The sequence below is a fragment of the Ricinus communis genome, chromosome 8, assembly GCF_019578655.1.
Source record: "Ricinus communis isolate WT05 ecotype wild-type chromosome 8, ASM1957865v1, whole genome shotgun sequence".
Taxonomy (NCBI): Eukaryota; Viridiplantae; Streptophyta; class Magnoliopsida; order Malpighiales; family Euphorbiaceae; genus Ricinus; species Ricinus communis.
This window is the reverse complement of record NC_063263.1, coordinates 23,987,055-23,998,025: the sequence shown is the minus strand read 5'-3', so window position 1 is coordinate 23,998,025 and position 10,971 is coordinate 23,987,055. Positions and strand designations below refer to the sequence as shown.

The 10,971-nt window shown below is 37.4% G+C and overlaps 1 long non-coding RNA gene across 1 annotated transcript; it reads right to left on the bottom strand.

Moving 5' to 3' along the window:
• Positions 1 to 9,316: 9,316 nt before the first annotated feature.
• On the bottom strand, positions 9,317 to 10,481 carry LOC125370992. The gene is made up of 3 exons (XR_007217135.1): positions 10,079 to 10,481; positions 9,581 to 9,999; positions 9,317 to 9,494 (listed from the first exon to the last, which is right to left on the bottom strand). It is a non-coding gene; the product is annotated as an uncharacterized LOC125370992 (long non-coding RNA).
• Positions 10,482 to 10,971: the final 490 nt, after the last annotated feature.

The following is a 10,971-nucleotide window of genomic DNA, read 5'->3' as shown; positions in this document are numbered from 1 at the left end:
TCTCTCTCCCTTTGTCAAACTCAAAAAATTAAACACGTTAAGGCATTAAAGAGGGATAATTAACACAAAATTTATGTAAAGGTCTAAATGAGGGTAGCATTAAGCATAATCAAGTCTTAAAGAAAATAAGTCATATTAATAAAAACAAAAAATTACATAGATTGGGATAATAAGAACAAAAGAAAAAGAAAGATGAAAAAGATGACACACAATGAAAGAGATGGAAAATGTGAATGCAATGCAAGATAAAATGAGAGAAGAAATGGCTTCTAAGTGTCCTTTAAACCACTTGTTTCTTCTTCCTCTTTATGCTCCTCATCAGTAGAATCATCATCGGATAAGCGCCAAGAATCTGGATAGCAATAAGGTATTCCATGATGCTTTTGCATTTTGATGAGGTCTTTATGCACATGCTTGAGAAGCCTGTAGAACTTCTCAATTCTTCTTGCTTGTCTTTTCATAAAGATCATCATTTTACCCCTTAGGGTAATCCTTCCTTGAGGTACACTTGTTTCTTGCTCAGCCCTTTCTTCCTCACTTCTTGTCTCCTCAACCTCCTATTTTCTTCCTCTTTTTTCACCTCAATGTTCAACCTTATCCTTTTCTTTTTCCTTGCCTGTTCCATGGATGACATGGCACTAGCAATCAAAATGACTTCCAAAGACTCATCACTCTTTTTCCTTAGAACTTTGGAGCGAAGGAAGTATTGAATGGTTATGTAGTTGGTGCTTAAGGGTAAAGGGGTTTTTAAAAAGGCAATGTTTATGGGGTTAGGAGTTTGAAGTAGTTCTGAATCATGGAGACATAAGATGAAACCATGACACAACCATAAGAAGATTTGAAAAGATGGAGAAGTTGATCAATAAAGAAGTAAGTTAATTGAATGGGCTTGTTATGGACCATGCAATAAAGGATGCTAAGGTCTTTTTGGGTGATCTTCTCATTACCATCACACCTTCCACAAATGGTTAGTGTGATGATTCTATGAAGAGTCCAATGGAGAAGGGAATTGAATTGTTTGTCATTGAAGTTTTTATCAATTTTATTCTCAATAGAAATTTCTTTCCAAAAGGAAACCAAATTTACTTGTAAGTCATTGAGTGTCGTGATGCCATGTTCATGGAAGTTGAAGATCCTTCCAAGTTTACTTCTTGTCAATTACAACCTTTGTCCAAAAAGGTTGAAATTGATCCCAAAATAGCCAAGTTCTCCTCCTTGCCTTTTACTCACTTCTAGAGAACTTCGGAACTCTAAAGTTAGTTCCTTGTGCCCATCCATAGTTGGGTACACCAATTTCTCCATTTGAATGTTTTTTAGGTGCTTGAGAACATCTTTATTGATTCCAAGCTTTATAAAATCTACATTGAGAGGGGCTCTAGATGCCTCAAACTTCTTGGTAAGGGTTTTGTACTTAGTTCTTGCCTCTTGAGTGGTACCCTTCATTCTTGTGGGTATGTCTAGTGATGAGGCAAGACGATCTTCATCTTGGGCCTTACCTGTACCCTTGTTCCTTTGAGAAATGGTGTTTTTAGGAGCCATTTAAGAAAGAAAGGAGAGATGAAGATGATATGTAATGTATGTTGAAGAAATGAAAAAAATTCTTTGAGAGAGAGAAATGAATTGCTTGAAGAATTTTTAAAACAGTTAAAGTGCATGTAATAAGGCCTAGGGGGTATTTATACACAAAAATTTCTCTAGAGATTCGCAATTACAAATTCTCTAGATTATCTCACACAGCTAGTCTCAAGCAAAGCTATTCAATCCTTGAAGATGAAGAGCTTTTTCTCCTCTTTCAAGTTTCCTACTATGATAACCTTATTATTATAGTAAGTATGTCGAATTGTCATACTGATAATAGGAGTAAGAAACTCTCTTATATAGTGTTAAGGATTCATAATCCTTAACACAGTTATACAATCACATGTCATTAAGAAACTCTTTTGTGATGACATGTGTCAAGCAGTATTGACACATGTCATCATAAAACTCTTTGGTGATGATATGTGTCAAGCTCTATTGACATATGTCATCATAAAACTCTTTTGTGATGACACATCTCAAGTTCTGTTGACACATGCCATCATAAAACTCTTTTGTGATGACACGTGTTAAGTTATACTAACACCATATGTCAAGCTACTTTCTTAACACATGTCATCATAAAACCCTTTTATGATGACACGTTTCCATATGCTTTCTCCACACCACCTTCGAACCAAGTGTCCATGATCACCCTCGATTTAAGTGAAAAGGAGGTCATGGACTCTTTATAAGACATATCCCAACCCAAGCCAAAGCCAATAAGCCCACAAAAAACCTTCATTGAGCTAAAGGCACCATTATCTATGGTGTTCCAACATTTGGTAAGAAGTAGGAAGCTCAAGCCCAATCATCAAGAATTGGTTCTAACCCTCACAATGGCCAATATTATGAGTATCACTATGCCTTCGGGCATGTGACGGATCAATGTAATCGTCTCAAGCATGAAATTCAGGACTTGATATACTATAGGGAATGGCAAGCAAAACAACTCCCTCGGTATGAATACAAGACCTACTAGGGCAGCCCTTGGGCAAATTTGATTTCATAGTTTGTTATTCGAGGCCTCTTTTGGCTGACATTAGATTGTAGATATTGTGTCGAGTGGTTGGAGACCAGAGGACGATGATCAAATGGTTAGTGATTCTTTCTTTCTAGAAGTATGGAAATAAGGTGAAAAGAAATTAGTAATGACTATTGATATCTAGTACAACTCTGAGTATGAGTATGAAGTCCAAGACAATAGGGCAAAAGATATCTAGACAGATAACGACTCTAATAAAGAAGCCGAGCCAGTGGGTAAAGGTAAGGACACAAGGGTGCAAGAACTGAAACAAGTTGAAAAATGATAGAAAAAGAGGACAAGGGGTTGTTGGAATAGCTAAAGAAAAATAATAAGATGATCGACATCTGAGAGCTGCTAATGCACTAATTGGATCACATAAAGGCTCTAATCTAGGCCTTATATGGTATCACTGTAAGCACAACAGCTATCCTTGGGGAAATGGTCAAAATGGTAACTGATAAAACCACCGAGATGATCATTTTCTCATATGAGGATTTACCACTAGAGGGAATAGACCACAATAAGACTCTATATATTACAGTAGAGGTGAAACGGAAGCGAACCCTATATGTGATGGTAGATGATGGGTCAACCATCAATGTCTATCCTTCTCGCATACTCCCTAAACTAGGATGACTACGAAAGACCTGAAACTATCGGACATGGTTATAAAATCCTACGATGAGATGAAAAGAGATGTGGAGGGACATTTTTAGCACTAGTAAAAATGGATGATTTTTTCCTTCCACACTTAGATGTGATAGTTAACAGAACAATATCAAGTGCAATGTACTTCATCACCAATAGGTTCTCTAGATACAACCAGATCATGATAGTAGTAGTAGACAAGCCAAAGACGGTGTTCATCACCGAATGGGAGACATAATGTTATAAGGTTATGCCTTTTGGACTAAAGAATGCGGGGGCAACTTATCAGAGTGCACCGACTATCTTATTTTCATAACATGATGCATAAGGAGGTGGAGGTGTATATGGATGACATAATGGTAAAGTTTGAGACAAGGGAAGGGCACTTCCAAGCTATTGATAGGTTCTTGGGACGAGTGGAAAGGTATAACCTAAGATGCAATCTAAATAAAAGCAGATTCATGGTAACATCAAGGAAGCTGCTAGAGCACATAGTGAGTCAATGGGCTATAGAGATCGATTCGAACAAGGTAAAGGCTACTCAGGGGATGCCAAGGCTTAAGACAGAGAAAGAGGTCAGTGGGTTTTTAAGATGTTTGTAGTACAACATTATGTTCATTTCCAAGCTCACAGTGGTTTTTGATCCTATCTTCAAGCATTTGAGGAAACACTAACCTGTTGTATGGGACGAACATTGTCAGAAAGCCTTCGACAGAATGAAGTCACCAGTATCGAAGCCATAAAATGATAGCAAGTAGTTAATTTTGTACTTAGCTACAACAGAATTCTTGGCTCAAAATGCAATCGAGGGAGATGACCCTTGGGATCTGGAGTTTTTTAATGAAGATCTAGGGATAATCGATATTCAAGAATGAAAGATATACTTCGATATGAATATGAGAGGTGCAAGGTTAGGAGTAGTTCTGATTACACCTGAAGGAGAGATGCTATCAATGGCCAAAAGAGGTTGGACTTTAAAGTGACAAATAACATAGCGGAGTATGAAGTGTGTTTATTTGAATTAGAAGCAGTAGTGGTAGCACAAGCAAAGCAGCTGATGGTCTATGAAGACTCCATGTTGGTAAGTCAACAAGCCCTCGAAGAATGGGAAGTGAAAGAAGAGAGGTTAAAACCATATGTCAGCTCTCTCAAAACTTTAGTTTGTAACTTCTCCAATATTCCTTCATACACTTGCCATGAGATGAGAACCAAATGGCAGATGCACTGGCTACCCTTTCGTCTATATAGGACAACCCCTCACAGCGTTCGATGAAGCCGTTGATGATTGTAAAATCAGGTGCACCTTGTTATCATGGAGATCGGGTAATGCAAGTGTAGATAGGACGAGAAGAGAAGCCTTAGTTTTATGATTTGAAGATATTTGTAGAAGATAGGGAATATCTAGAGAAAGTGACTATGGAGGAAAGGTATGCACTGCAAACTAGGAACTACATAACCATGGGGGAGTATTGTATAGAAGGATGGTTTCAGGAGTCTAGCTCCTATGTGTGACTAAAGTAGAAGCACAAACAGTAATGGAAGAGATACACAAAGGGGTGTGTAGGTCTCACATGAATGACATAGTGTTAACCAAAAAGATTTTGCATCAAGGTTATTATTGGTTAATAATGAAAAAAGATTGTATATCCCTGAGCTCTATAGTGACCTGAGTCATCTACCCCTAACCGAACTTTACAATTTGACATCTCTGTGGCCTTTTGTGGTTTGGGGAATCGACATCATTGGGAGATAAAGCCTCATCCGGATGGTCACAGGTTCAAAGTCGTAGCGATCGACTACTTCTCTAAATGGGTTGAGACCAAGTCATTCACTATTGTAGGGGCAAGGCAGATGACTAGATTTATAGAGAGGAACTTAATCTGCAGGTGTAGGGTCCCACATTACATTGTGACGAATAATGGTGAGCAGTTCATAGGCAAAATGGCATATCTACTAGCAGAATATAAGATCAAACATTACAGGTCTTTTCTGTACAGAGGAAAATGGAGCAATAGAAGTAGCCGATAATAACTTAAGAGAAAATACTCTTATAGATGGTGTGGAATCATAAGGATTGGTCATTTCAGTTGCCTTTTGCACTTTGGGGATATTAAACAACTGAGCGAGCAGTTGATAGGACAGACTCCATACTCTATGATTTGTGGGACTGAAGCGATCTTACCAATTGAGTTAGAATTAAAATCCTTGAGAGTTGTGCTAGAGGCTGAAATACCATAATATCAATGGATCAAGCAGAGATACCAGTAGTTGACTCTGATTGATGAAAAGAGGATGAAAGCTCTATACCACATGCTTAGGAAAATTAGAGTTGGTGATATGCTGTTGAAACACACAAGACCTAATGCATTCGATCTGAAAGGGCAGTTCAGGCCTAATTGGGAAGGCATGTACTTGGTGAAGAAGATCTTGTCACTAAGATTTTACATCTGGAAGGGATGAGTCTTTTAAGCCCATTAACCTAGATTTTCTCAAGAAATACTATGTATAAAATAAATTTGATAAAATAGAAAAAATAGTATATTAATCAGAAAACTTGAAAAGGCTGGTCAGACAAGAATCGATTTCAAATAAAGAGAAAATAATCAGCTAGAAAAATCTAAAAAGGACTGGTTGATGACATGAGTTGTATCATGAGAAGTCAAAATGTACCCATTTAGGCCCTTACTAAATGAATATATTATTTAGAATTATTATCAAACGTATATATGTTTGTTTATTACTTTATGCACTAACTGAAAGGAAAACTAAGTTAAAGTCCTAAGCAAAGTAAATGAGATCTAAAAAAAGATGCATATTTCATCTTTTTTTTTTCTCTTTGCATCTGCATTCGTAGATTCAACAGCTACATCTCGAGTCCTCTTGAACCTTATGAATCCAGATGAAGTGGTAATCTGAAGCTGGACCCAAGCTTTGAAGTTGTCAATTGTGGTAGGTCGCCTTTAGAATTAAGGTTGCGCTCTATATCTCGCCGAGGCCAGATTCTCTCAATCTTGTTCATGAAGTCTTGTCTTAGTGAGAAGCCTTCAAATTTATAAGGGAATTCCAAAATTTGCTACTTTTGCCCATACTGGCAACAAAGTCTCGTAGGTGTATAGAAAGTAGATGCTTGTAAGCCGGATAAAGGTACACAGTCATTGTACACTATAAGTCTGAGATGCCTAATTCTCCATGAAGGACAGGTCCAATAAATTAGTGTATCGGGAACACCCTTCATATAAGAAATCCAACCCTCGTGATCTTGTGGGGTAGCAACGGACTGAACCTGCTCATACTTGTCGATGTCCCTTGGAGGGGTCAGTATCTAAAGTTTCTCGCGTAACCAGATCTGTAAAAAGGAGAAAGGAAAGAAAGAAAAATAAAATAGAAGTTAAGTTGAAAACTTGAAAAGGTGGCTTAAGCAAAAAAATGAAAGCTAAGTTGAATACCCGAAAGGGTAGCTTAGCCAAAACTTAAGACACTAGCCTGCTAAGTTGAAAACCAGAAAAGGCGGCTTAGGCAAAACTAAGGCAAAAAGAATAAAAGAAAAAAAAAAGAGATTTGGTTGCATACTTACAAGAGGACAAGACTGCTACCAAACTGTTGATAGATTTTGTACAATATCTAACCTAATAATGGTTTCAGTTAAGATAACTAGAACTGGTTCTACTTCTTGCTCCACCTAATTAATAATGGCACAAAAATTCTGATATCTTCCCCTCCTTAAGGAGGAATCAGCAGAAATTGGACATAGAGGTAAAAGCTCAGCATCCTAACCTAAGCAGGTGTACCTCTTTCTTTATTCTCATAGCAAGAGATGAGTAGGATAAGGGTAATATACTCATCAACAGAATAGGAAAGTACCTCTGCAGGGGACATGTTGAAATGGTTCACCCAGTCTTCACAAAGCAATTGGATAAGTATAATCCATATGACCTCCAAGAATCGCAAAGAATTCTTCAATCATGGGACATAGCTCTTGGGCATTGAATCGAAAAACATGATCTCTTGGACACCAAAAGTTGACAGTATAGTAAAAAAAGCCATAATCAATTTTGGTATGTTGCATGGCTTTGAAGGAAAAAGGATAGAATTTTCCAAGCTTGATCCACTCATTACTAGTTAGAGTTTTGAGAAGCGTTTGGAAGGCTTTGGCACTTCTTTCAGTCATGGTTTTTGGATTCAAATGTATGAATCGTGTATGGGATGTATAAGGGGGTGCATGCATATTTATGGACCAAGAATCGGTATTTAATTTTGACTCTGCAACTGTAAAGCTGAATCGACTTAGCATGTTATCAACAACCTTTTTTCGGATCTAGATATTGAGAGAATTGCGAAAAACTCAATGATGAAAGTTATTGCCTTTCTCGAGTCTCAGAAATTGAAAAGGGGTGGATCTGAGAGAATGATGGGATTAATTGGATTAAAAATTACTTTTCTAGAATTAATTTGGACCCAATCTATAGAAAAAAATTGTCAAAATTTTTAAAATTTTTGCTCCTTAGAGCTAATTGGCTCTGCACAAAGCTGATCGGCTTAGCATAGAGTCGATTGGCTCTACAAGGGCATCATGGCAACTTTTTCAAATTTTCACCTCTTTTATATGTATTTTCAACCTAAAATACCAAAAATTAATTAAAATAAATTTCTAGAAGGTGTATATGATAATTATTGGGATTTTTAAGTATTTATTGATGATAATTGTTTGAAATGAAAAATAAATCCCTTTTCATTTGATATTAATCTAATAAAGGGGAGAGATAATCACAACCTATATTTTTTAATCTAATAATTATCAGCATTCCCTAGGGTTTCCTACTCCTATAAATAAAACAGTATGGCCTAGGTCTAGGGTTAGCTATATTCATTAAGCAATAGAGCTAGAGCAAAAAAAATTTACATCGATATACAGAGGAAAACCCTTAATAAGCCATTAAGGAAGAACTCCCAAAATTAGGAAACTCATGGAAGAATGACAAAAACTTTACTAAAACCTAAAAAGAGGTAGAACTGGATTCTTATCCCTTTTTTGATTCAACAGCCTCCTCATATCTTGAGACTCACAGAACGATGACTAACGGTGACAACTTGAGGGTTCCTCTACATCATCATCATCAACATATTTTCTTTCCTTGCTTCTCATTTTCTTCTTTTTTTTACTTACAAAAATATATTAGGAATGCTTTTTAATGATTATTCTACATAATTTCCATGGTTAGATTATGATTTTTTTCATGTTTAGCATGATGATTTTATTAGGTTTTGAATCTGATAATAAGAACAGTTGAGATTTTGAATCTGATTTAATTAGGATTTCGAATTTGATTGGTTAATAATAGATATAATTAGGTTATATTTTTATTTTCTTGTTAATTATATGTATGCCAACTTACTTCTTTTTCCTTCTATGCATGTAAAAAAATCGATTCTAGGCACGAAAATTGAGGTAAACTGCAGAAAGCCACTCCAAGCCTCCAGAGCCGATCGGCTCAATGTAGAGTCGATTTGGCTGTGCGTTGAGCTAATTTGCCCTTCACTTTAAGCCGATCGGCTATGTACATAATTAGGCTGATTTTCGATTTTCTTGATGTGTTTTGGCAGTTTCTTGCATTGTAACTAGGTTTTAGGGTTTTTTTAAAGATAAATATACACAAATAAGGAAGTTGGCTTCTAGATCCATCTCTAGATTTGTGACATAATTTTCTTATGGAATCGAGAAACTTCACTTATTAGTAAAAGTGTCCTGATTACCCGTGGTGACTCTCATCTTTGCGCTAGTCTCTATGACTAGTGCGCGTGTTTTCGATTAGGTCGAAAAGCCTTATAGTGGGTGCATGCCTGAAACTGTCGCCTACACATGTATGTCGTCATCAAGTGGATTTTCATGTTTTTCTTGGATTTTGAGCAATTTCTCGAGGCTTGGTCATGTGCGGAACTTATATGCATGCAATTTAAAGATGAATTTAGTGTTGGACATGGATTTAAATATCAAAATGCAAAAATTTATATATCTCAAAAAGTCGAGTCATACAAAAAAAATAAAGAAAATATAAGAAGGGGCAGTTAAAGAATTAAAAGTCGTCAGGACTCTCTCTTGAATCCTCCATCTCATCATCTGAGTCAGCAACCATCCCATGAGTCCATAGAGTAGACAATTAGAGCATCAAAGTACTAATCCTAGGCTGTTAAGCCTCAATCTGACACTGGTGGGCATCTACCCACCCCTGCAAGCCCTCGTGGTCTTTTTGAAGAAAATAGAAAGGAGTTAGCTTTTGCATTTCATAATATACATCTTGAGTTTATAATGTGTTTTAATTCAATTCTTACTCGCCAATCTTCGCTAATAATGAAGAATTGTCTCCGCGCAGCTTCGACAAACCGATGTATGTGCTCGAATTGGTTTCTTTGGACCTGTATGATTACATGTATTACTAACATTTCAGGAGAAAAGGAAAGGTGCAAAGCATCAAAAGAACATGACTTCCATATGTACAAGTACTCGAAGTGAATTCTAGAGGAAGGCTCAACTTCATAACAAGTCGATGCTCTATTGCATCAAAGGGACTGCAATAAGACACCATCGGGTCTGGGAAGAAAGGGATACTCCCTGGAATTACATCAGATATTGTTGTAGGAGGCACTTCAAAAGCAACTCCTATAGATGAACCCGAAATGTGAGAGGACATGGAACGACGAGTAGATCGCCCCTTTGTCGGCTCAAGAACTAAAGGTGCACAACGTAAGAACTACAAAAAGACAACAAGTAATTAAGTAATTGAGCAAAAGAAAAGAAAAGAAAACTCAACAAAGTAATATAGAAAGTACTTGAGCCATGGTCTCGTCGTCCGAAGTCACGAGCCCTAACAGCCAAGGAATAAAAGAGGTGTAATTCATCCTTCGAGACCAAATGTTAAGATCCTCGGGGTCGTCGTACCCCTCCAAGCTCATCGCTCACTCCTCATCAGCGAGATCAACCGTCCAAAACATAGATATAGGAGGAGATAAGGGTACTCACGTCTATTAGGTCCCTCCTCCTAGCCATATATCCGCTTGCCTAAGTACCATGTCTGATAGGCTGGGCTAGCCAAAGGACCCTCCTATGATCAAGATTCATAGTAGAAACCATATAAGAATCCTAGTGGTGAGGCTCTTCAAGCCAATCACTACTAATTAACAAATTATGAAAGGTAAGTAAATGGAGCTTGTGAAATGTAAATATGACTAATAATTTCTCTTTTACCTGATCCCATGACAAGGAGTTAATCCACATACGGTGCATATGGACCTATGCCCACCCCAGCGAGACGCTCTGGCTAGAACCCCAACGGCTTAAGTAAGGAAAAGCGCGAGATGTGCTAATAGGTTGGGAGCCTACTAGAAGTCCAATCTCCAAGGCCCAAACCTGAGAATCAAGATTCGGGAGCTCATATGCAAATATAAAAAAGCCGAAATAAAAAGTAAATAAATGGAACTTATGTGTACAACATGCTAGAAGCCGCACAACCTCTTGCTCCCTATGACAGTAACGCCCATCTGATGGTATAAATAGGAGAGTGCAGCAAACCCCTAGTTAAAGGAGGAGACTTAGTCCAAATCTCTTAGCAGAGCCAAGAAATGGAAGTTCAGCCAATTCCCCAAATTGCTGAACAATGTAGTCTCAAAAATATAGACCAGAAAGGCTCAGACCATCTAATCAACCTCCCGAATGGTTCGGGGTG